General features: G+C 48.9%; 1 long non-coding RNA gene across 1 annotated transcript in view; it reads right to left on the reverse strand.

Moving 5' to 3' along the window:
* Positions 1-9: 9 nt before the first annotated feature.
* LOC109490097 overlaps positions 10-27,315 on the reverse strand; it is a 58,276-nt gene continuing 30,970 nt past the window's right edge. Inside the window, exon 3 of the long non-coding RNA XR_002143324.2 lies at positions 10-65. This is a non-coding gene — a long non-coding RNA (uncharacterized LOC109490097). The remainder of the gene's footprint in view (positions 66-27,315) is intronic.

Raw genomic sequence — 27,315 nt, forward strand, 5'->3', positions numbered from 1 at the left:
GGGGCGCCGCCGCCGCCGCCGCCGTCCTCGGGGACGCCCTGGGCCGCCGCCATCCGCTGCGGGACCTGCGAAGACAGAGGCCGGTTAGGGGACCGAACACCCCCTCCTGCGTCACCCGCAGAGGCTCTGGATAACCCAAAAGCCGCACCCGTTAGGCACTAGAAGGCACGGGGCCGTTGTTCAAATCAGAAGAACGAAATGAACATAATCCAGCCTGGGTTATATTCATCTTTATACCAAAGCACTCATAAAATGGAACTTGAACTTTTTTAACGGGGGAAGGGCCACACAAAGATCAAAGTGCCTAAGGCTCACAGGGTCCTTGCTTCCACGCCATGGCCTTGGAAAGCTCAGTGTGGCGCCCTCAGCTCTTACTGAGGCTTACCCCTCAGAAGTCCCCCTTAACCTCCAACTTAGGTCCTCGGGATGCAGGCCAGAGGGACTGGACTTCCCTTAAGCTGCTGGGGCGGCCGCATGGCACGCCGCAGTTTAGAGGCCCTGTCCTCAAGTCACCTCCCTGCCACCACTTCTAGCAGTGTGAATAGGAAGTTTCTGAACCTCTCTGAGCCCTGTGTTCTAAAGAAGGATGGTCCCTACCTCATGGGGCATAAGGACTTTAAGTCAGGTCATGCATGTGCAGAATAGGGAGCCTGGCACTAAATATTTGTTAAGTAACCATAATGATGATTTTCCTGCTTCCCTGGTAAATCAGAAGAAGTGAGAAATGTCAGAAAGTTTTAAAGTTCTACCTCGAGGGTGATTGTGCACTCCTATTCCTTTAACCGGTCATTTCACAGAGAATGACTATGCCAGACATGGTGCTCAGTGTGGGGACACAGTGTTCCTTCATTATGCAGACATGTCCTGAGCACCAGCTATACGCCCTGCGTGGAGCTAGGCCCTGAGGACCAGGAGAAAAGCACCCCAGATCCACACAAATGGCCTGGACCCAGCAGAAGAGCACTATGCAGCTAGCACAAGATTGGGGAGCCTCCTGGGGGGACTGGCTGCCTGGGCTGGGTGGGGTGGGGAGGGGAGAGGGATTAAGAAGGCCTCAGAGGAGGAGTCATAATAGCTGTAATAGTCCGGTGTGCACTTAGTACCAGGTAACACATGTAATCTCCAGGCTTCACCGTGGCCTTGATGGCTACCATTCTTACCTCTCAGAGGGAAGGTTTGCCAACTGAGGCTCAGAGACATGTGACCTGCCCCAGTCATGCTGCTGCAGCCAGGTTTGGAGTCAAATGTACCCAACTCCCAGTCCCACAGCTCCAGCACTCCCTGCTCTCCCCTAGCAGACAGTCTGCCCTTGTGTTTCTAGATTCTTCGACTAGAATGTCCTCCTTACCTGTAACTTTCCTTAGAACATGAGTTTTTCAGTGAACCTCATGCTTCCATCTGAAGTACAAAAGGCCATGATTAACTTGGTCTTCTTTTTTTTTTTTTTTTTTTAGATATTCGTTTTTACAACCANTTGACAGCAGTTTTTGGCGCAAAGTTCAAAGCTCAAAGTCCTCTGTCCCCACAGTACCACTGAGCTGTGAGAAGGTCCAGGGACCATCCTCCCCTTTGTGTGGAACAAATCCAGGAAGGCAGAGCCCCTTCACACCACATGGAAATGAGAGGTGGAGCTAAGATTACCTCAGAGGAAGGATGTAAGGACTTGATGAGGAAACCCACTTGATGTGCTCAGGAAGCATTGGTCCCTGGTGTAGCTGGCACTGTAGTCACTAAAAGTGAGGGCTCAGGCCTTGGTTAGAGTCCTTGCCCCCAGGCAGTCAGTCACCCTGAAGCCATAGGGTTTGTTTAATTGAGGCCATTTTCCTTTGACTACGTTCCAATGCAGAGTCGTCTGTGGATGACCTCTGTAGCTGAAGTTGAGTTCCTGAAGGTTCTAGCAACTAAGGCAAGATGAGACAGAGCTGAGGGAACCCAGGGAGCAAATAAGCACCTAACCAGAGGGTCAAGCCCAGAGCTGGACGTCAGATAGCCGGCCTTTGGGAGCCATGTTCAGAGATCCAAGGCAAAAGGCTAGAGGTACCATGAGCTGGAGCCAGCAGGAGATGGGGTCAGAGCGAGGGCAAGACAGAAGGTTCTGTGACAGGAGGGCTGCGATTCCTTACCACCAGGATGTGAGCAGCAGCAGGGTGGATGGCTGTGTGAATAGCGAACACATTCAACGCATCGCTACTAAGTCAGGGACCCAGGAAAGGAGGCTTTTTATCTGCTTATAAATACAAACAAAACAAAAACAAGCTTTTGTTCTTTCTTCTCCTCTCTTACATGTCCTGATTTTTAAATATCAAACTGATCATGGTTGTGAAAAAACGTGCTTCATCAGGGCCACAGTCCTGATATGGAAAGTAATCGCTAAAGCGTACATGGTGAGTTGAATGGTGGCCCTCCCTAAGAGATATGTCCCATGCTGTAATCCGCAGAACTTGTGAATATGACCTCATTTGGAAAAAGGGGTCATTCTCTGTGTAATTAAGTTAAGGATCTTGAGATGAGAACATCCTGGATTTTCCAGGCAGGCCCTAAATCCAATGACCAGTGTCCTTATAAGACATAGAAGAGAAAACAGAGGAGAAGAAGGCTGTGTGACCTCCAAGGCCAACTGGAGAGATTAACAGCCACCACGAGCTAGAAGAAGGCAGAAGGATGTCCCTCTAGTAACTGGAAGGAGTATGGCCCTAGCAACACTTTGATACTGAACTTCTGGCCTCCTGAACCGTGAGGACGCGATTTCTGTTGTTTTAAGCCATCGAGCTCATGGTAATTTGTTACAACAGCCCAAGGACACTAATGCAGTGCTTGTTCCTCAGGACAAGGAAGAAAAGTGGGCAAGCATTTGCTGAGCACCTTCTCTGGGTCTGGCACTGTGCGAATGCCTCATGTAGGGACCGGCTGTCTGGCGTAGGCAACATTAGCTCCACGGCACAATTTACAGGGTGCCTCAGCCACCCTGAGAGGTTGGGGTCATTTTGTTCCTTCTCCGGGAAAGAACTGGGGCCTCCAGAGGCTGTGTGACTTTCCCAGACGCAGGCTGGTAAGGGGCACCAGCAGCACTGACGCTGAAGCCTGCTCACTCCAATTCCCTGGTTCTTTTTTCTTTTCCCTTGCGGCATGTTGCCTCCCTGACTGCTTTTGGTGGAAAATCGAAGGGTAAAATGAGTTTAAATTAATCCCCTTTGATAGTTCTTGAAGGGTCACTTTGATAAACAAACAAGGGCAGAAGTACGTGTCTGGCACATCCGGGAATTCCAGGTATCCAGGACCTCCTGATTTCTCATGAATATAGAGAAGGAAGGCACTGTCACTAACATTTGCATGAGACATGCCGCTACACTGAAACTCCACTTCCTAGAACTAATCCCACCCTTAATTTAGCTTCCCATTGCCAAATTGGGCAGGGTCCCTGGGGGAAGAAAACATGAAACCACATTCCATCCTATTCTATTCTTAAGAATTCTCTAATTTATAGTTGAATTATGGTGAGTGACTTGAAATTCCATCTCAGTCCCCATGGTAGGAATCCAACCACATGCTTCAAAATTGTATTTTTATAGTACGCAGCCAGAAACAAAGAAAAAAAGAGACAAGAGGGGAAAAAAGGAAAAGGAAGGAAGGAAGGGGAAATGCAAAGAAAGAGAAAGAAAGGAAAAAAAATAAAGAAAAAATAAAGTGAAGGAGGCCTGGGTGTGGGCTTCCAGCTGCATCAGACCCCCATCCTTGGCCTGCTCCTCCCCAGCCCTCCTGACCACCTCTCTCCTTGTTTTCTGACAGTCTAGGAGTTTTCTGGGAGGCACAATGGGAAAACTTTCAAGTGTCCTGAGATATAATATTCCCCAAATCATGACTAACTAACACGACCTGTTAGTGACAAGCATCAAAACCAAGGACTAAATCATGATTGGACAAAACCAAAGAAAGAACAGAATAGAAAAAGAAAAAACCAAAGAAAGAATAGAACCTTAAAGCCTTGTAACCTGCCAGCACATTGCTCCTTCCCCAGTACACACGTCATGTTAAGACTGAAGCAGAAAGGGATGCCTGAGTGGCTTAGCCAGTTGGGCGTCTGCCTTCAGCTCAGGTCATGATCTCTGGGTTCTGGGATTGAGCCCTCTATCAGGCTCCCTGCTCAGCGGGCAGCCTGCTTCTCCCTCTCCCCTTACCCCTCCCCCTGCTTGTACTCTCTCTTGCTCTCTCTCTCTGTCAAATAAATAAATAAATCTTAAAAAAAAAAAAAACTGAAGCAGAAAACCTGAGGCACTTCTCAATACCTGTCACAATTTTAAATGCACATGCCCTTTAGCCCAGCGGCTCTGCTTCTAATAGTTCACCCTATAGATATACTTAAAGCCGGTGCATAAGGTTGTACATCGAATGACTTTAATTGCATCATTTGTTGTAAAGAGCAAAGTAACAACAACGACAAAATCTGGAAGCCACCTAAATATCCATGTAGAGGAACCTGGTTAAATGGAATCTGATCCCTCCAAACAATGAAATACAAGTTATCTCTTAGAATGAGGTAGATTCATATGTGTTAAAATGACAGCTCTCCATGACATATTAATTGGTGAAAAAAATACCAAAAAGTAGAGAAGAATAAATCTATTTACAGATCTCTCTCTTTAAGCATTAGGCTGAAATATAAACAACTGCTGACATTTGATCTTCCAGACAGACAGCCATATTGTGCTGTAAGGAAAGGAGTGGGTGGTACAGTCCGTATTGGATGGCCTCAGCCTTGTATGAGAGAGAAGATCTGCCAGTGAAAGAAGGGGACAGATACACTGGAGGCTTATAGAAAGAAGAGGTGATCAGGAAGAGAAAATATGCTTTATCTGCCTGAACTGCTTTAACACAAGCTCCGATCTGAAATTCACAAGATTCATTTTAAGGATTTTTGTTTCCATTTTACAGATGTGGTCGTTGAGGTACAGAGCGCCCTCATGGATGAAACACGGGCTTTGAAAATACATACAAAAGACAAAATAGTGCAAATCTGACAACGCTGTTTGGTAGATGAAATGCAGTAAATAAAGCATCTAGCATACTCCCAGTCACCCAGCGGGGGCTTGGTAGCCCTCCATTCATCCCTTCCTTGGAAGCATTTACATCACCAGTCGAAAGTTTTATAATGTGTAAGCTGATCCAATCCTCGAACCTAACCAGTGCTCCAGTTCCACTGGAGGTTCTGAAGGGTGGGCAGGGTGGCTGTAGGGGTGAGATAAATAATTAAAAGAGAAGCTTCTCAGAGTACATATGGCATGCCATGCCTCTTCCCCAGACGTTATGACATGTCCAGCCTGGAGGGAGGCAGGGGTCAAAGAAGAAAGGTGCATTTTGGATAAAATCCTCCAGACCTGTTCATATACCCTTCGTCATTTAAAAGTGACTATTTGATATTATGGTGCCTCTCTAACTAGTCAATACTGGGGCATGAGCCAGGAAGCAGGAAACCAGGGAAGGCATTCAGGGAAGTGAGAGCATCGGGGTGGTTACATTCCTATTTAACGCAGCTTGGGCCACGCATGAGAAGAGGTAGTAGCTGAACCAGAGGGAGAAGTGAAATCCCCCGAAGACTTTGGGTTTGGAGCCGGACACTATACTAACAACACTTTGGGATCAGTTGTACAGAAGTTAATGTTAGGCAGGGATTTTTGTGTAAATGTGTATCAACAGTAAGACGTGTGTGTAGGGCAGCCTGGCAGTCATTCCCCTTTCTCTGGGTCCTTTAGGAAATCACCCCTCCACGCTGGATGAAGTGTGGTGGGAATGCATTCAGGCGCCCTGCCAGCGGAAGCCAAGGTAAGCAATGTGAGCCAACTGAATGCTCCCTCCCTGAAATTTGAATATCCAGTAAAGGGGCCAAGAGACCACAAATGGCTTGGAGTCTTTCATCCTGACCCCACTGCTTATGCTCTGAGACCATTTCTTTTGTTCTCTGGCATGTCTCAATGCCCACCTGCTTCCCAGGCTGGTTCCAGTAAATTCTGTCGCTTGCAGCGAAGAAGCCTAAATGATAGCCAAACGATTACAAACATTATAATGTCAAGTGTGGTAACCAAGGTAATATGAAGTAAGCTGGGTCTGCCTTTGGCGCAGGATTTGGGGGAGAGAAAGCAGCGCTTTGGATGACCAGAGTGGTCCAGACTTGGCAAAAGCCTCGGGTTGAGGGGAGTCCAGGGCTCTGGGATTCATGGAGACAACAGATGACCATAGTCAGTGTAACCAGAGAACTGAGGTCTCCCTAAAATAGGATGGGCTGACAGAATAGGAGGTTTACAGGGACAGCGTGTGAGCTCCAAAAAGAGTAGAAGAAGAAATAATCCGAGCACCTGGGGCCGTCTTCCTTCATCATGATGTTTTTAAGCGGGATGAACACATATGACCAAAAAAGAAGGATGGTCGAACAAACCAGGGCTTGATAAACTCCATGAAATATCAAAACCATGAGCAATCCAGAGCAATATGGAAATAGTCTTGTAATAGAACAGTAAGTGGAAAATGCCAGATACAAACTTGTAACTAGACCATGATTACAATAATGTAAAGATTCTGTAGGCATATACTAAACAAAGCCTGGAAGGGGATGTGGAAAAATGAAAACATACAATGTGTTACTGAAGCTGGACCCAGGGTAGGTTTTCTTGCAATTAAAAAAAAAAAAAAAAAAGCCAGTGATGGTTAAAATACTGCTGGCTCAATAAATAAAAATAAATAGATTAAGTGAAAAAAGATTCAGAACAGATTATGGGAGGAGGGAGGCAATGAGTAGTAAACCAAGAGTTGGTGGCAGTCCTTGTCAGAGAAAGCCCTGGGAATTCCTCATCATCACCAGTATATCTGTAACTAGGAACAGCTCTAAATGTATTTGGTTTCAGTACTAATGAGAAATCATGTAAGATTTCACTGGTTTCTAATTTTCTTTCTATGAAATTAAACCTACCATCTGTTCTTCATAGAAAACGAGTCATGCAAAGTCTGAAATTCTAAAGTCTCACTCTAGAAGAGGCTGGAAAAAGTAGGTTTGGTTTTAGCCACATAACCAAGTCAACACCCTAAAGCAAAAATTACAAAAATACACCTTGGAGTTTGAGCCCAGAGAGCAAAGTTTTGGACAGCTGAGAGCACACGGGAGCAGGAACATAGAGCCGGCAGCTCAGCAGGGCATCTGTTAACCTGGGACCCTGGGCAGGAGCACGGGGAGGGCGGTGCACTTTGATAAAGAAGCTCCAAACTCGAACCAGATCTAAATGAAGGACCACCACAACGGTGTTCTCAAATTCAACCTTACATCTTCATCACCTATCTTGACTCCGACAACACACTGTAAAGGCCCCCTAGTCTTATGTCTGAGCATAATATCAATGCCAACAGCTACAAAAATCAGTGTAAGACCCCCCCATATATGGAGACTGGAGCAAAACGTGTTCAGCCTTGATCCTTGTAACTGAATTCCCCACATGGTAATTTTCATCGGAATGAGTTCTACAAATGCATTTCAGGAACAGTTAAAAGGAGGCGTTTGCACAAAACCATCACAAAGGAGGAGTAAGTGGAGGCCAAAGGAGAGGCAGAGATAGGTGTAAAGAGTAATACTAAGCCCTAGCAAAAGCCAGAGCCATAGGGAGAAAAACCATTGTCATGCAGTCACTCAAAAGCTAAGCACATGTGAGTTTGGTCACCCTGCAAATTCCAGCTCTGTGTGCCCAGCCCTAAGGCTCTCCCTCAATACCGTGTCCTTATAGTTGGTGAATCCTTGCAGCAAACGATCTCAGACACATCAAACCCTTCCACATTCACCTGCTTATGTGATATTGAGTATATACACTCTGGCCCAAACACTGGAGAACACAGACATACCCTTTTCCTCCTACTCCTGGTCTGTGTTCTTGCCCCACGTGTGACCCACAGGATACCTACTGTATAACCAACCTCACATCTACTGAGAATGCAGAGTCCTGGCTCCTACTCCACACCTGGTAAATAAGAACCTCTGGCAGGGGGAAGTGGGGGGAAGGAATATGACTTTTAAACAAGCTCCCCTGGCGATGTGAATGCATCCTCTGGTTGGAGAATCACTGGCCACTGGACACCTCTAGGTGAGACTCAAACAGGAAAGCACTCAACTTACCCCCTAGGCCTGGGACCTCTACCTACACTGCTACGTGCTTAGCCCCAGATGCTCTAGCCACATTATTTTATTACCCTCAAATTCCCTGCTTTTTGGCCCACCTTTCCACTTCAGCCATTCAAGCTGAGGCCAGTTTGGAGTTTATCGTATGAGACAGGAAAACACTCACGGAATGGCACCTGCCCAATGTGGGGCTCACATGTGAATGAAACGGACTCCATCTGAAATGTACTTTTAACAACAGAAGCAGAGCAGCAGCGGGAAGTACGGAAAGATGAAAGAGGAGAAGGGAAGACTCGTGGGAAACCCTGGACGGGTCTCTGTGATCTAGTCCCAAGTCTGCTGTTAGCTCACTCTGCGATTTGGGGCAAGTCAGTCTGAGGCTCTGGACCTCAGTTTCCATATCAGTAAAATGAGCCGGTTGGGCTTGATGAGGGCCGGGGTCCCTTCCAGTGCTAACAGGCTCTGATTTTGCCTGGAAGAGCTCTGACATTCCTTGCCACGTACTGATTCACTTTGAGGACCACAACACAAGGAGGCAAGCCCACAGGTTGTGCCCCGGGTTCCCCACTGCCAGCAAAGAGCAGGCTCTAGGCACAGAAAATCTCCTTTCCTAAAGGCAGGGCAAAAGAGGCCTGGATGCTTTTCCATGCTATTCAAAGGTAGGGCCCGGCCAAAATGATGGAATGAGGTAAATATTTGGATGTGATCTGCATAATCGGAAACAATTCCCGTTATGAAATTGACCTGACTCTTTCATCACCAGCCACATGGAAACTGTGCTCAACTTATAACTAGAATAGAACACAGAGCATGTGCCCGGGTACCGAGTCCGCCCTGCGTTGCTACGCAGTTACTCGGGAAACAGAAGCAGATGTCTGGGTGCAGCGCGTGTGTGTGTGTGTGTTCCTCTGTTTGGTGGCTGGTCCGTTTGGCCTCATGCGTTCAACAGCAATCGCCTATCTGCAACCCAAGCCAACTGGCACAGTCAAAATAATGAGTAATGGCACAGTAAAGATTGCCGGCTTCCGGACCCAGAAGTTGACTTGGGGGATCAGCAATTCTCCAGCAGAGAATTCTGCCTGGTGGTGCGTTGGCCATCTGCATCTGGGTTAAGATAATGCAGGCTCCTGAAGACAGGCGATTCAAAAGGATTCTCCTGGAAGACATCACCATCCAGCACAGGGCAGAGCACACAGTAGGCATTCTATAAATACTTCGTTGAATGAGTGACAGTGCAAATGGCCTGAGATTGGACACTACCCGGATTCCCTGCCTCCGGCTTTCCCCTGCCCGCTCAGCCTCCCCGTGCCACCAAAGCTATTTTCTCGAAATCTAGCCCTACTGTGTTACTCTTTTGCTTACCAATGTCTATGGAATTCTCACTCTCCAGAAGATGAGATCCAAACTTGCTCTTCGCTGTGGCGTCCCAAGCCTTCCATCATCTGTGCTCACCCTTCCTTTCTGGCTTGAACTCTACTACTGCTCCCCCAACACCCCCCCTAAAGTTCACACCATCCACAAAGCAGGATGCGCCCTTTCTCCCCTCCCGCCTTCACCCTGCTGTGCTCTCAGCTCAAATATTCTCTCCCTTCTCCCCTTCTGGTCTGCCTGTGAACTCCTACTCAGCTCCAACCAGGTCCAAGGTCCAAAGACCAGCATTCAGGGGTCTCTCTCCCCTGCTCCGGGGCCATCACACACATCTCTCCCTAGCACGCACCACCTGACACTATAATTATCTATATACATACACATCTCCCCCAACAACACTTTGAACTCCCCAAAGCAGGGATTTTGTCTTCTTTATCTTTGCGTTCCATCTACGCGAACAGCACCTCATACAGAGTCTGTCACCTGGCAGACCCTCAGGAAATATTTGATGGGTGGATGAATGAGCACATGGATGAATGAATGACAAATGTACCAACTGCTCGGTTTCCTAGCCCATTTGCTTTGTTAAATGTCAAACCCTTCCTCTCTCTCGACAGCAGCACACGGCATGGCTGTTCAGCCACTTGGCTGGTCTCTGATGCTTAAATTTTCCTTCCATGTCCCTTAACGACAAGAGGCTGACAATCCGAATGACAGTTCTCCTGTCTCTTCAAAGTCATGCCCTCAGTATTTGCTCCCCTGACCATCTCCTGCTGGTTGAAACTTCCTCTCTCCTTGACTCCAGGACACCATACGATCCTGGTTTTCCTCCTCAACTTCTAGCTGTCCTCTCCTCTTCCGTCTATATAACACTTCTATCTGCTGGCTTCTCCTCTTCCATCTGCTTCTCAAGTGTTAAGGTTCCATTATTGGCCTTCCAATCTTATCCAAAATTTCTTATAGAGAAATACTGTAGCGTCAGCAATTAATCTTCATGTTGATGTCTCCCTTATTAAGAGACTCCCAAGCTCTAGATTTACATTCCTAACCAACTGGACACATCCACCCGGAATGATGCATGGGCTCTCCATACTCAATATGTCACGTAACCAGAACCTGATTACCCGCTCTATCTTCTGGTTCATGCAGATGTGGGCCCACCCCATACTCCTTTCCTCCAACTAGGCACACAATTCTGACAGTTTTACCACAGAACTCTCTGCATTATGTCCCTTTGTCTCTAACCTCACAGCCCATAGTTGGATCAAGGCCTCATTCCCATTTGCTCTTACCCAGTCTCTGTCCATCCAACACTCCTTCTCATACTATTTATTTCCAGAATTACGTTCTTAAAAATCACACCATCCAAGTCCCATGTTCACTGATCTCCCTGAGGTCCCTTCTGCTTCCAGGACTCAATCCAGTTGGCCAGCCTGGCTGACACTGCCCTTCACTTTTTGGTCCCTGCAGCCTCTGGCCCGCACTTCCCTATTCTTAACTACTTACTCAACCATACCAAGCCTTTACACTACTCTGAGCCTCATACAACCCATGTCACTGATCTCGAAAGCCCTACTTCACCCCAACCTTACTTCACCTGATAAACTCCTGCTCATTCTTCAAGACCTACTGAATGGTACACCCTCTTTGCAGACTGCCCGAATTCCCCAGGCAGGGACCATGGCTCTGTCCTTTAGGCACCTATAGCCTTTGGGGCACACTTTACTATAGTCCATTATAATTTCTGCTTTTATGTGTCCTGTACCCCAAGTTGTGAAACAAAACCAGGTCTAAATTTTTTATGCTGATTTACAAATAGAGTAAGTATAAAACTGAAAACCAAAAAAAATTCAAATTCACAATATTAATTTAACGTGATGGTTAGTAAAATTAAGTAGACATTGCCGGGTGTGACTATTGGGTGTAATTAATGAAGACTCTGACGTTACATCTATTTTCTAGATTCTTTCGAATTTGAGCACAATGGACCATAATTTAGTTATTTTTTTCTTTTGAAAAATAAACTTGTTTTAAGCCACCAATCCATGATGTTGAAGGGCCAATCTATAAGGCTGAAACATTTTAAATGCTGCTTAATGAAAACAATTCACTACCATTTACTTGCTGCTAATGAGCTAGTGTGAGCTGGGTCACAGAGACAGAACCCGAGCATGACGGCTGAAGGTGGACACGGCTCTGACCTCTACAGGACAGGGTCTTTGGAGATGGGGACCCTGCATGGTATTTCAATCTCCACATCCTTTTAGGATTCAAAAATGTAAAAATCTCTTCTCACCAAAATGAAAGTACTCAATTAATAGTCATTTGGATTAGCCAGTATTTCTAGGTTGTCATCCAAATGAAAATGCTAAACTAAAAAAAAAACATAATCTAACATATCCAAGACTCCAGGAGGCTATGGGCCCTCAGCTTCTAAAATGCAGTTTTAATTTTACAGAATGAGGCTCAGAGCCAGGATTTGACCCCAGGTTGGGCTGATTCCAAAGCTCAAACTCTTCTCTCTGCCCCATGGTGCTTCATTCTCAAGAATGCGATTGTAAGGCCCACTTCCTGGGTACCAAAAGACTTTGTAAGCCATAAAGTCCTACACGATGGTTGGTTTAGGGTTTGGTTATTATTATTCATATATGTACAGACAAAATACTTTAGAAAAGAAGCTGGTATACTTTAGGAAACAGCGATCTTGCACATATCAGGCCTCTTTAAGGAAATAATCATTATCCATTCTTCCCATATATTGAATAGGTTCGAACTCAAACCTGGTATTAAGAAGGTGAAGATCTTATTTACGTGCTCCCTGAAAGCAGGTGATGGCAACAGGTGAGCAGAAAACTTAGGTTTTTGCAGCAAAGAAAAGGATGCAGATAATCAGGGCCCGAGGGAGGAAGGCAGTGACAGAAGCCCTCTGCTTACTCAGGAGCACCACGGAGCCGCTGTCTCTGGATGGCGTGCGAGAATCGGGGATGCAAACAAACTCTCGCTGTATCCTTTCCAAAATCCACATCCCTGGCTACATATTAGTCATTTCCAACAACTTATAACACCTACCTCCCCATGTTTAAGTAGTATTTCTCCGATTCTTGAAGAAAGAGAGGTGATTAGTGTCTACCAAGCCCCTACCACGTGCTAGGCACTTACTATCTTACTTCACTTAATCTGCAAAGCTGGCTTCCTCTTATCAACCAAATCCTAATCCAAATCTCACCTCCCTGAAGAGCCTACCCCTCTGAGCCACACCAATTAAAGTTGTGAGTGCATATGGGCAGGCACACACTCACCCAGTCACTATCACATTGCCCTATTTCATTCTCCTCGTAGAAGTTATCCTACTTGGAATTGCACTTACTCACGTACTTGTTTATTATCTGTTCCTCTCATCCGGAATGGAAATGCTTCACTTTCTGTGAAGGTCCTTGTGGAGCTTTTCTCACCTCTATTCCCCACCCCTATAACAGAGCCTGCTCAATGGTTGCTGAATGAATGCACCCATGCCAGGTAGGAAATACTACCCTGCTGTTTTAACCGAGAAGCTGATAGAATCTGCCGAAAGTTATGCAGCTAGGAAGTGGTATCAGTAGAATTCAAACTCAGATCTACCTGCTCCGGGAGTCAGGATGCCCACCACCTAGGCTCCTTTAACTGGAGGTGTTAGTGTGCGCCAAGGGCTCCAGACATCCCAGAAAAAAATGTGTGGCATCTTCTCAAACTATCAATTTCCTCAAGGATTATTTTTTTTAAAAAGGGGGGATATGTTAATGTGAATTTTGTCCTGATGTTAACTAATTTAAAGTATTGTTTTAAAAATTGGGGCGCCTGGGTGGCGCAGTCGTTAAGCGTCTGCCTTTGGCTCAGGACATGATCCTGGCGTTCTGGGATCGAGCCCCACATCAGGCTCCTCTGCTAGCAGCCTGCTTCTTCCTCTCCCACTCCCCCTGCTTGTGTTCCCTCTCTCGCTGGCTGTCTCTCTGTCAAATAAATAAATAAAATCTTTAAAAAAATAAAAATAAAACAATCAGGGGCACCTGGGTGGCTCAGTCAGTTAAGCATCTGCCTTTGCTTCAGGTCATGATCCCAGGGTCCTGGGATCGAGTCCCAAATCAGGCTCCGCGCTCAGCAGCATGTTCTCCCTCTGCCCCTGCCCCTCCCCTTGCTCACGTGTACTCTCGCTCTCTCTCTCATGTAAATAAATGAAATCATGAATAAATAAATAAAACAATCAGTTATATTTTGGGACAGAATGCCACATTTGCATGAATGTTTAAAGAATCAGACCTCAGGGAAATGTTGAGACTTCAGTAGGCTACCCCAAAGGCTGTACCCATACGTGGGTGTGTACGTGTGTGTACTCGTGTGCATATGTTCACACTCTTCTGCTGGTGGAAGACTGGTATGGCAGACATGTGGAAAGCCTGAACTATGCTGGCTGCTACCCAAAAGTGCTGGGGTTGAAATGATTTCGCAGAGAGGAAAGTCATCAAGGGACAACCACCCTCAATGATGACCTTCACACCCATGAAGGGCGGTTCGGCAAAGAGAAAGGTCACCAGACCTCAGCTGAAGGGGTTTGAGCAAGAAGGCAAAAGCACAGACATCATTAAAAATAGACTCTGTTTCCAGGGATGGCTGTAAAGTCTCCTCCCCAGAGCAGTTCAAAATAGAACAGATTTGTCTTTCTGGGATAGCATAGGCGTGGTCTTGCCTGAAAGAGAAAATCTCTGGAAATTATTTCCGTCTCAAGAACTCTATGGTCTAGACCACCCATGGCAGCCAAATTGAGAGCTCCCCCCATTGTTTCTGGAATGATTTTTAAAAGGGCCCCTCTTTATAGTAGCTGGCTTGATCAGAAACTTCCACCCCGGACAGTCGCAGACAAGGTTTCCTGGTCTAGAGTCCTCGCTCAGGCAGGGAACCAAACATTCCAGCAGTGCCCATCCCACCACAGGAGCTCTCCCTGAGCATCAGGTGAACAGGAGCAGCACCTGCCCATGCTGGCGCAAGTCGTGTGTCTGGTAGAGAAGGAGGCCCTCTCCGCAGCACTCGGAGGCTTCCCCAAACATTTCAAGTCTCCCTGGCTCTGAACCAAGAATCCCTCTCAGAGCCAACAGCTTACAGCCCATTAAAACCCTGTGCAAATGCAAACACTCTCTCCATTAGACAAGGAAGAAACAAGAACCACGTCTTGGGACCAAGCTAGCAGTTGTTGAAACTGGACTAGGGGCTAGAGTCTCTGAAGAGGAAATATCACTGTATTAAAAACCACAACTATTTCCAATGCTCACAGTCAATTACATGGGAGAGCAGAGGTGCTGCTGGGAGCCCCGTGAGGGTGAGCTGATTTTGCCCTGTGCAGGCAGTACCGGCTTGGGGAAACTAGAGGCACCTCTGCATTTTTCAGCTGCTTGAGCCTTGAGACGGAGCGTGTAAAGTTAAGAATACTACTACACTGGTCCGTGTACAAGGCCACTTAATCCATACCCCAAGCCTGTGATAGCAGCACCGTCCTCATTTTAGCCAAAGGAAGGTTGCTAATCGAATTGGTTAGAATCCCAAATGCCGACTGGACCACATTTATCAGCCACCAGAAGTGCCACTTTGAAAGCCTCCATCCTTCTGGCTGTTTCCTCCACCCCATGGGATCCTCCATCTCTTTCTTTACAATAACCTGAGAGTGCGGGTTACTGCTCTGGGTTCAAAGAGGTCAGAGGCTCCATGCAGGCCTCACGGCCAAGCTGTACCTTGGAGCTTCATCAGAACTCTGCATTGGGAGTCATGGGGCGCTAACCCAGATAAAATGTTTTCTGGCATTTTACTCACAACATAAATCTTTATACTGTGAACTGGGTATAACAGGAATGATTAAAAGTCAGCGCAAACACCATCACCCAGATGTTGGCCATGTGAGATTCCTGTGGGAAGCCAGCCTGGCACGGGAGAAACCATGGCTCCCATAACAGGGGACCAACACGGCATCTCATTCTTCCGTTGGTGGTGGTTATGAATGGAGCTGCACTGGGGTTTGATTTTGTGCTCCCCACCCCCACTGCCTTATTTCAGTTCTGTACTTTCTTGATTACAACAATGGATTATGATGACAATGGCCTAAAAATATTACCAAAATATACCTTGTGGCCATTACAAACATTGTATTAATTACATTCTTACAGAGAGAAATGACTTTGTTATTGCAAGCATAAAACTCTTGAGGAAACTTAATCCTTTACTTCCTTTGGAATAATGGCTTTGATCACTGATGTTCAGCACAAGAACTTACCAGGACAAAACTAATGCATTAGAACAAGACACACCATACTTTGTCACCCATCTGCTAGTGTTCTTGGGCTCTCTCTCCCCTGGGAAGGCCACAGGCAGGATCCAGGCATTTCAGGGTCTCTGGCTATCATATCATTGGGTGATGTGATTAGCTCACCAGGACACAGGGCTGACATGATGCACCAAGTGCTCTAAGTCACACAGCCAAGGAGGGACCGAGCCAGGATCTCTCAAGTTCTGTCTACCGCACCTCCCCCCAGTCAACCTGACAGGCAAGGTCAGGGATGCTGCCACCGGCCTGTCCGGCACAACCGGGACTCAGCGAGCAACAGAATGATGTCAAAAGTGAGGGGGTTTCTGGCTGAAAAAATAGCCACAGAAATGGAAGAGAAGCATGCTAGGCCCAGGGATATGGCGAGAATTCCAGGAACTGCCCTCCATCACCCCCAGCAGGAGCTGCCCTTGAAACTCCCAACTGAAGGAGACACGTAGGGAAGATTCCAGAAGCCTCTACACCTCCTGTACGTACTGCTGCTGCCACTTCTAGAACAATGGTTCTCAATGAGGGCAATTCTGCCTGCCAAGGGACATTAGATAATGCCTGGAGACATGTTTAGTTATCACAGCTGAGGGGTGGGGGCAGCTACTGGTATCTAGTGGATAGAAGCCAGGGATGCTGCTAGAAGCTACCGTGTACAAGACAGTTGTCCCCTCCCCACCCCCTGCTCAGTTATCTGTCCCAAAATGCCCGTGGTGCCGAGGCAAAGAAACCCTGCCCTAGAGGAAGCCAGGGACACCTTAACAGCCCCCTCCCAGGCTTTTTCTCTGCGGAGGCCCATTTCTGGGAATCCAGTTCCCAGAACCATCAGCATTAGAACTGAGAGGAGGAAGGGGGTGGGGCACAAAGCGAGAGGGAGCAAAGGTCCAAAGTGAATGAGAATGTGGGAGTGTCCTTGTGGGACCCCAGATGGCACCTCTGGCCCTGACTCTAATGAGTCATGGTACCCGGGCAAACAGCCTGGGTAGGTCAGTGTGGTTCTTGGTTCGTGACTCGTGAATATTGACATGGGCTCATTTCAAACAAGGTCATGAATAAGATGACACATCAGGGGATTTCCAGTGAATATATTAATAGGGGAACTTCTTGTGCCAGTTAATTAAACTTGTTACTCCTGAGTTAAATTGGGGAGACACCCCGCCTTGAACTGGTCAGTCAGGATGGAAAGCAATGCTGCTCTGACTCATTAAATGATTGAGGCAGGAATGATCGTGTCACCCATAGCAGTGGACGGCAGTGTGCCTCCACATGCCTGGCCAACATCCCTGCCTAGAGCCTGCACATCCCGGTTGGCCTTCTTGGCTGCTAGGGATACCGGCCAGGCAGAAGAGGTCGACCATGCCCAGTTAGCAAGCCTTCTGCCCTGGATGTGAGCGTCTTTCTGATCCACACTGCCCTCCTAGTCCCAAGTTTATGACACCAAGACACTGTGATTTACCTTCCTCCAACCATCCAGGCAAACAGAGGCAACTGCCCCACTGTGGGGAAGCAGAGGGAGAGGGGGGACAGGTGACCCCAGAAGGCCCTCCCAGTTTGACATACAAGAATCTCAATGTCCTGGGGCACCTGGGTGGCTCAGTCCCTTCAGCGTCCGCCTTTGGCTCAGGTCATGATCTCAGGGTCCTAGGATCAAGTCCCTCATCAGGCTCCCTGCTCAGTGGGGAGCCTGCTTCTCCCTCTGCCTGCTGCTCCCCCTGCTCCCCCTGCTTGTGCTCTCTCTCTGACAAATAAATAAAATCTGTTAAAAAAAGAATCTCAGTGCCCTGGATGGAGGCCCAGGGGAGACTGATCTCAAGCACATGGAGCAGAGCAGCCTGCCAGGAGGAGCCGGGCATGAGGCAGCATTGGGGCGGCACAACCTATGTCAGCCTCACGGGCCACACCTTGTTGGTTTTTCCTGTCCCTGCTTTGACCTCTTTCCCCCACCACATCCTCCAGCTTCTAAGTCACACGTGTTATTTCTCCAGGAGCCCTATCTTTGCAGCATCGACTTCCCAGTCTCCCAAGAGTGCCAAACACACATAGGGCCATATCCCTAACCACCTCCCCACCCCCCAGTTCCTAGAGGTGCTATGGGGGAGGGGGGACAGATAGGATGCAGGCAGGCAGCAAGGCCTCCAGGCATATACGCACTGGACCCTGCAGCCCCCGGGCCCCCAGAGGGTGAGGGGCCAGTCCCCACAGCTCATCTGTGGTGTCGTAACCTTCAGAGCCATCTAGGGACCCTGTCGTCTGCTATGGAGCACAACACCGTGTGTTTTCCCCATGATGGGGCAAGCGAGAACACCACCAGCCAACAGAAGGGGGCTCCAGTCTCTGTCTGAACAAGGAGAAGAAAAATGAAAGAGGGCTGTGTCAGAACATCTGGGCCAAAAAGCACATTAAAGGACGGGAAGTTCTAGAAATAGGAGATTCTTTTTAGTACTGAAAAGCCACATGAGGCGGCAAAAATCAGGCACGATTGACTCAACAGCCCAAACCACTGAAGAAAGGATGCCACTCCCGAGGAAGGCAGGCTTCCGTGTGGCTGGCAGAAAGGCCCCCAGAAACTGCCCTTTGTTCTCTTGTCATCACGTGTCCTAAGCACAACCAAACAAGCACCATTAAGCTCCAAGCACCGTGTGAGTATTGTACATGCAACAGTACAGAGTCCCAGAAACATCCTCAGCCACAGTACCTGCCTGGGGGCCGGGATTAGTGTGCCCGTTCTACATATCAGGAACCAGAAGCTCAGAGAATGACAATCTTGGGCTAAGCGGAAAAGACACATTTCAACTCAAGTCTGTCTCAAGATGATTTCCTAAGACTTTCGAGAGCAGGGACTTGCCTTTCTCTACCCCTGCACCAAACATAAGGCCGGGCCTGTGAAAGCTTCCTAGTGAACGTGCCTGGGTTGAACTGAGCCCTCCCAAGTCCACACAGGGGCATCCATCTTGACTTCTCTGACGTTGTATGGCGGCCTTGACAACTCATTTGGAACCAGCTCCCTGCTGATTTCTGCCATGCATGCCATGACACCATTTTTATTCCTCTTCCGGCTTCTCTGACAGCTACTTCTACTGCCATCCCTCATTCTACTTCCTCCAGAGTCTCTCCCAACTAAGAGGCTTTCTTTTTCCTGTGTTTTTGCTCATCCATACTCACAGCGTATCTAGAATGTGAGTCAGAGAATATGACAGACAATGGCTACCTGGTATGTCTGCAACTATCCAATCGCCACATTTCCAAAACTCACCTCAATACCTTCTACCTCACCCCTCCAGATCGCCTCCTCCTGGGGGTTGGGGGCCCGGGGCTGTCCTGCCTCTCGGCCAATAGCCAAGACTACAAAATGGAGTCATGACTTTTCCCTCTGAGGGTCCTTGGCCCCCTCAAACCTGGTCAGTTCTCAAGCTTTCTTGATTTTTCCAATCCTCCTCCTGACCCTTCCTTTCAACTGGATTATAACTCCCCTAATTTGATCCCCAAATTCATAATAGAAACCCCACCTACTTCAGCCTGGGCTTTGAAAGAAGGCTGTGCTGAGTTCAACTGTTGGTCCTGCCATTTACAGGCGCCCGGAGGGGCTAAATTCATCCCCCAGGTCCAGAGTGTGGAAATGGCAGACTATTTCCAGACGCTTCCACGTTGTGCTTAGTGCCGAGGCCGTGGGCGGCCGTGCTCCTCAGCTGCCACAGCTAGTAGCCAGCTGGGGCTAAGCCAAAGGAGGCAACTTCTACTCAGTGGCATGAAAAGCAAGCAACCCCAGCGTGTGGGACAGGGATGTGGGTATCACTTTTCATCATCTATTAAAGGGAAGAAAGAAACAGCACAGAGACGGCATATGTCCTTCCTATGTCCTTCACCGCCCCTCGGCACTCTCACCAACCCCAGCAGCTTTTCCTTTAGGTAGCTGAGATTGTGTGACACTGGCCTAGAACCAGAATCCAGGCGGAGAAGGATCTAGAAATCCTGGCAGTTAAGGAACCTTAGAATCGTATCGGTCGGACCTAGATGTTCGCTTCACTACGTCAGCTCTCCACGTGAGCTGTGTCCCTACGGCTGATCTCACTGTGTTTCAGGGTTTGTTACTATTACTCACATAGTTTCGTAGGTTCGCGTCCCACGCTGCCAACCCCGTCACCCATTTGTGCCCGTCAGCGAGAGGCCGTTTGAAGCCGGGGTGGCCCTTTCTGACTGGGGACACTCAGCTCGCCCTCAGCAGGGAGCCCTCCGGAGGAGTGCGCGAGAACAGAGTCCCCTGCCGGCCCAGGCGCTGAGCCAAAGCAGCAATGGCGACTGGGCCCCCAGGAGGCCCGCGCGCTCCGCCGGAAGTCATTTGTATTCCTGCGCCGTCCGCAGTTTGCAGCCAGGTTGGGCTGGGGAGCTCCCACTGCTCATTTCTCTCCTGCACCTCTCTGGTGTACAGCCAAGTCTCCATTTTATTCAGACTTGAAAAACAGAAACGTATGAAGAAAAATGATTCCCATGAAGGATGGAAAACTAATCTAACAAGCGATTATGGCTGCGCAAAGCGCCGGTAGGGGAGCGGGGCACCTGCACAGAACAGCTCCGGGAAGGAGGGCGGGCAGCACCTCCGGGCCTTAGTCCCGGGGCCCCGCCCAGACCGCGGAAGGGACAAGAGATGGCCAAACACCTAATATGGCTGCGCCCCAGCGCCGCGCACGAGCAATGTCCGAGACACGGTTCCTGCCCTCAGGGTTTAGAACCCGTCAGGGTTACACTGAAAAACCCGACAAGGGGTCCACGACACTGTCATATTGAAGAGTCATACGAGAGTACACAAAGGCTTCTGAAATTCAGAAGGTCAAGAGAGCTCGAGGAGGGGCCCTGCCCTGGGGTACTGGATGTCACCAAAAGTCTGGACGAAGACATAGAGAAGAGAATGAGGGAATGACGCGGGGGGGGGGGGGGGGGGGGGGGGGGGGGGCAGAGGGCAGGAGTAAAAAGGAGGTAAGCCCACAAAGGTGGGCAAGGGCAGATCTAGAAATGCCTTATCTGCTGACCCAAGGAGCTTGGTCTTTATTTTACATGCGCTGGGCAGCGGCGGAGCAGTGGGGGTCAGGGGAGAGGCAGCGGGGTATGGTGGTTAAGAGTGAGGGCTCAGAGGAGACTGAGTTTGAATTTCTGTTCCACGCTTGTCAGTGGTTAGATGCCTTGGCCCCATTCCTACGCATCTCTGAATCTGTGTCCTTACATGCGGAAGAGGGGTAGTAAGTGTTTACTGATCCCTGAGTTTGCTGTCAGGTTGAAATGGGCATAGATGTAGCATGCTCAGCCCTGTGCCTGGCACATAGCAGATGCTCCTTGGACATCTGCAGCCAGAGAGAGGAAGAAGGGCATACTGGAAGTGGGTCTCTAAGAACGGTGTGCGGATGGGAGGGGAGTGAGACCGGAAAGTGGGCAGCTGGCTGGAAGGTTATCTCAGTAAACCAGCACGCAGTAGCAGAGGCAAAGGCATGTATGGCCATAGCAAGAGGCCTCTCAGGAAGGCAGTGTGGACCAGATGCGGTTACCAGGTGGATCACAGAGCTCAGTACCCGTGAGATCCCACACCTGGGAAATCAAAAGGGACAGTGGCACCTGGGATAGAAATAGGGAAAACAGGGTTGATTTGGTGGACACATTTCTGTTTATGGATTCTGTTGGGAGAATGGTACTCAGCATAGGTCAGACCAGTGCCTTGAGTCTGGGGAAGAAATCCCAAGATGTGCAGGGAAGTGCAAAGGGTCCAAGATGGCAGCATTGGGGACATGATCCCATTTAAGGGGCAAGAGAAGGCGAAGAAGTTAGTAAAGGAAACAGAGAAGGAACAAAGAGAAGGCAGAAAAGTTAGGATACTGGGGGAGGAGAGAGTGGCCAATAGAGGTGATTCAGAGAGAGAAAACAGAAGGAGCAGTGCCACGTAGGAGGGTGCTGGTGACTTCTGGAAAGGCCGTTCAGGGAAGCATGAGGGGCAGCCTTGAGGGAGAGAGTGTTTGGACGCAGGTGGTGGGAGGAGCCTGACGTGAGTGCAGAGGGCAAACTATGGGGCTGAGAGCCGGAGAGTCTCTACATGGAAACACGTCCTCTCCAGGGATCACCACGCATCCCTGGATTTGCGTACAATAAGGTGAGTGAGGAGAAGCGACACCTTCTGGGTTGGAGCTCGGTTCCTTTGGCGTTGCTCCAGAAACACAGCTTCCTCTGACCACTCTGGGACAGTGGCCACCACCCATTTTGGCCACTTGTCAGGGAACCCCCAAGACAACAGTGGTGTTGGTGGGCCTTTGGCCGCTTCCCCTGCCATTTTGTGTGGCAGGAAAATGAAGAGGTGTGCGGGACGGGGTAGGGAGAGATGGGGCGCTGTGCAAGGGGAATGTGTAGGCAGACGTGGGGAGTTCGCATGACACCTGGTTAATTAGGGGCCCGACAGAGCAGCCGGCTCCTGACTGCACCTGAGAATCACCTGGGATGCTCTCAAGGCACAGGCCCGCCTCCAGACACACCGATCCACCTGGTCTGCGAGGGGGCCCAGCAAAACAGTGGGGTTATTTTTTGTAACTTCTTAGGTGATTTTACTGCTCAACCAAGGTTAACCACTCCCTGAGGGGTTCCTTCTAATGAACACAGATGGCACAAGTTCCAGAAACAGACTTTTTAAATCATTGACTTGGGGGATGCCAGTTAGGCTGTCTAGCTTAGCAAACAAAAATCAGTTCAGCCTGTGAGCCAAGTCCATTTGGTTGGGATTGGCAGGCTGCAGAGAGACGAGAGGGATCCTGAGCCCACGTCCAGACTCAGATGAAAGGGGCACAGTGATATCCCAGGTTGGGAGGAAGGGGAAGTGGCTGGTTGGGTGGGCATCCTGGGTCCAGCGTCTTTAATCCTCTTATGACCTCCACAACACAGACTCAGGCAATGTGGGCCTTAGCCAGAGACCATGAGCCACCCCCCAGTACAGCAGCCCCCCGCCTGGATGAGCATGGGCCACCCCTAGAGCGGTGATTCTCAGGGTGTGCTCCTCGGACCAGCAGTGGCAATGCCACCTGAAATGTAAATTTTCAACGCCCCCCCTCCCAGATGTCCTGAATCAGAAACTCTAAGGGTGGGGCCCAGCATTTGTGTTATAACAAGCCTTCCAGGAGATGCTAAACCATCTATAGTCTGAGAACCAGGACTCTAGGGAACTTTAAACACACACACACACTCGCACACACACACTCACACACATACACACACATACACTCACGCACACATACACACGCTCACACATTCATACACACACACTCACACACAGATTCTTAAGCTCACCAGGACCCAAAATAGAATCTCTGGTGGATAGAGCCCAGGAACCTGGATTTTTTTAAGCTTCTCCAGTGGGTGCTAAAGCACATTCGGGCTTGGGCACCACTACCCTGGTATTGCTTTCTATCTGCTGTGGAATTTCCTCAACAGCATCCCTGGGAATAATCAGACTATTCACAGACACCTGCTTGGGGATAATCCTCCCGGGAGGGGGTTCAACACCACACCTGGCTGGTCACCGTGCCCAGCTGCCTTAACTTCTCCAAAGCTCACTCTATTCATCCGTGGAATGGGCAGACTCTGATCTCACGGGATTGGATTGTCGTGACAACAGCAAGCTTAGAGTATGGCCATGTTTTGGGCACTGGAACCAAGAAAGGAATGAAGGAAGGAGATAGAAGCAGACACAGGGGGCGCCTGGGTGGCACAGCGGTTAAGCGTCTGCCTTCAGCTCAGGGCGTGATCCCGGCGTTATGGGTTCGAGCCCCACATCAGGCTCCTCTGCTATGAGCCTGCTTCTTCCTCTCCCACTCCCCCTGCTTGTGTTCCCTCTCTCGCTGGCTGTCTCTATCTCTGTCAAATAAATAAATAAAATCTTTAAAAAAAAATAAAAATAAAAATAAATAAAAATAAAAAAATAATAAAAAAAGAAGCAGACACAGGACAAAATGAACAGCCGTGCGGCACCACGGAGTCCTACTGCTGACTGCAGTCCAGTGAAATTACTAGTGAAAGGATGACCCACCTGGAGCCCAGACAAACACGCCACGCTGCATGGTTCTCTGACGGCCCCTGAAGGACTGTACCTGTCCTAACTGCACAGCCTGCTCCTGCAAATGCAAGCTTCTGGGTTCTTCCTGTCAGAGATCACACTAACATAATTTAACAGACGTGACAACGGCGAGCTCATGTCAGCTCTTGGCTGGAGGCTTCTGCGTAGAGAGAACAAAGACACCAGAACACCCATTTGCCTCACCCTGTCATGTGTGGAAATTTCAATTTCCCTCGTTAATCATGCGGGACATGGGAGAGTGGCAGGCAGGATGGTGGGGGGCATGGTCCAGGGGCAGCCTCCGCGGTCCAAAGGCTGCATCAGCCATTCATCGTGGGGTGGCCAGCCCTCAACCAGGACCACTGAACTTCCTACTCACCTGGGGCTCTTCATGCCAGTGCCTTGCTTCCTCTGACCTCAGGGTCAAGCTCACATTTCCCCACCTGCCCTTCAAGCCCCCAGATCTGTCCCTCCCACCCTCCTTGAAAGAAACTTCCCTGTCTGTGTCTCTGTGGCCCTCTAACAACCCAGAACACACACCTCTCCTCACGCTGCTCCCTCACCTTCCCCCCTTTGTCTGGGTCCTTCCATCCTCTGAAGCCCAGGCGGGCACAGGCCTCTCCTGTCAATCCCAGCCCTGGGGGGGCAACCCTCCTCCACCGTCTCCCCTCCTCTGCTTCCAGACTCTACCTCGTTCTGGAATTATTTCCATTCATACTCTCCACCCCTTCTAGCTTACAAGCCCTTGACAGGCATGAGTGTAATTCATCGTTACAACCGGATCGCCTCTGAGAGTGAAATGGGGTACTAGTAATAATTTTATCAGGATAACAGGCATAAACAAGGATTGTCCCAGACGGAGCAGGATGTCTGGTGACCTTAAAATTAGCCCCATCTAATGTATCCTTAAATTCTTCTCAGCGCCTGGGCCTTATAAACATGAGTTGATAAAGTGAAATGCTGGGAACTAAACTAGCTCTTGATGGAGGTTTAGGAAGATTAATCTGGCCGTGCTGTGTAGGGGAGACGGAGACGAGAGCTAGAATAATAACAGCCCACAGTTATGAATAGAAATGAGAAAGTGACATGCTGCTTTTATTTCGTTCTCTATAGAAATGCAAATGCAGCCCAAGGACTGATGTAAGGTTGAAACAGGCCTTGCATGAGAAATGCGGTTTGCATAGTTTAATACAATTTAATATCTGCTCATGGCCAGCTAAGCATCTGTCTCTAATTCCCAGCCACGGTCCTTTCAAAGTCACTGCCTTTGGATGTAAGTTTCTCAGAGAGAATGAGCCTGTGTCCAACGCCTGGAAATCAACAGCATTTGGCCACCAAGTTCCCCTCTATCCCCACCAAGCAGCCTTTCCTGTTTTGTTTTTAGCTCCAGGGGAAGGATAATGGACAAGTCAATCAGTGCAGATTACCCTGCACGGGGAGGAGAGACACCTGACAGCCGTACCCTTCACGGAGTCCACAGGCACAAAGGGACAGGGTAATCGGGGCTGCATGGGGAATGCAATTCTCATCAACCCTTGGGGTCGCCTCATTGTTTTTGCTCTGTTTTCCAGAAAGTCTTTAGAAGAGGAGAGAGGGTGTGGAGGAAGGCAGGGTCTTGCCTATTAGCGGATACTTCAATGCGGTCATCACCCTCCCCCCACTCAGTGTCAGGGATCAGCTCCTGCAAAGAAGCCATCAGACAAGGCACAGTCAGGGACTCCGGGCGTTTCCGTCCTGCTGCACACGCAACGTGCCTTCCGCTGCTGGAAAGGCTGCTTTTCCACTAGGGCATGCCCCAGGTATGGAAAAAAATTCCACCTCTGGTTTGCTCTCATTTGTCCCCACCCGCTGTGAGCTAAAATTGCATGGAGTGGAGGCCAACATGGTTTTCCTAGTACAGCTGGTACATCGGCCAACTCTACACATAAGGACTTAGCCCAGCGATGACGAGTTAATTAAGGAATCTTGAGAAGTGGGATTATTTATTTATTCCTTACCTTTCACTGAGCAGTTTAAAGGCTTTCATTTAACTATAATCAATCACCCGAAATGCCTTGCAATAACTGGCATTCCCATTTTAAGGATTATAAAGGACTAGTCTCTGCAGCTTCCAGAGATACGGACTTGATTGTCCCAGGGACAAAGCAAATGTCACAGAGGTTGAGTTGCCCAAGGCCACTTGAAGTCCAGCTTGGAAGACTGGGGATCCTGACAGTCCTGTGACTTGCCCAGAGAGGCCCCAGGTGTCATTAGCCCTGGGCCCAAGTTCAAAGTCACATGAACAAGCCCTTCGAGGTGCAGTCATTCACCCCAGCCACATAAGTGCGTTAGATAATTAAGTGGCCTGTCACTTGAGCGTGGTTTAAGCGGGAGTGGGGTGTTGCGAGACATAAGTTGCTTTCCAACGAAAACTGGTCCCACGGTTGAAATCATTTAACCATGGGCAGAAGCGGATGGTGTGACCCCAGTTCCCAATGCCCCCCTGATACACAGAGATCATCTCATCCACACCCCTCTTTGTACCTGCTTCTCCCTCATTCCAGAATATCTGCCTTCTCCTTCTTCCTCCTACGTAATTCTTAGTTGGCTTTTACAACTCAGCTTAGGGAACTTGGAGCCTCAATTTCCTCGACGGTAAAATGGGGATAACAGGACCTCTGCCTCACACAGTTGTGAGGATTAAAAAATAAAGGTGTAGAAAGCACCGTGCCAAGCACGTACAGCGTGCTCAGTAAATGTTAGCTGTCACCACCAGCAACGTGCTGCTCTGTGATCCCAAGCCCAACGCCAGCCTTGATCACAGCATCTCGCCCACCTGCAGCCGGTTCTTCTTGCTGTCCCCCATTAGGCTGAGCTCTTCCAGGGAGGGGCCCATATGTTGCTGCCTCGTCCCCAGGGACTCGGATAGGGCCTGGCACATGGCAGGTGGTCAATAACCCTCCTGCACTATTTGAATCGTGAATAATTCCAGAGCGATCTGTAAGCCCTCCTCCTGTGGGTCTGTATGTGCCATGTCTTCCCTATGAAGGATGCAGGAGGAGAAGAGATGAAGAGAAGAGGATGTTCTCTATGCTACTCAGAAATATTCTCAGGCAAAGATTCTACATTATTCATTTGTATTTTGACATTTTATGACCTTCATTTTCTCTGAGTGCTTTCCACGGATGCTTATGTTTTTACTAAAACTGTTAGAGGACAATGGTCTTCAAGCCAAGGGTTTAAATACAAAGTGGAAACTTAAAGCAGATCCATGTGGCCTTGGCGGGGGTGGGGGACGGGGGGAGGAAAGCAAGGAAGGCCAAAAAGGAATCAGGTGATATACGAATTCATGGCCCAAATCATAACTTGGTAGCATAAGCTATCAATGTAATGGGGGGGGGGGAGACACCA

This window comes from Ailuropoda melanoleuca, chromosome 5 (genome assembly GCF_002007445.2).
Source record: "Ailuropoda melanoleuca isolate Jingjing chromosome 5, ASM200744v2, whole genome shotgun sequence".
Taxonomy (NCBI): Eukaryota; Metazoa; Chordata; class Mammalia; order Carnivora; family Ursidae; genus Ailuropoda; species Ailuropoda melanoleuca.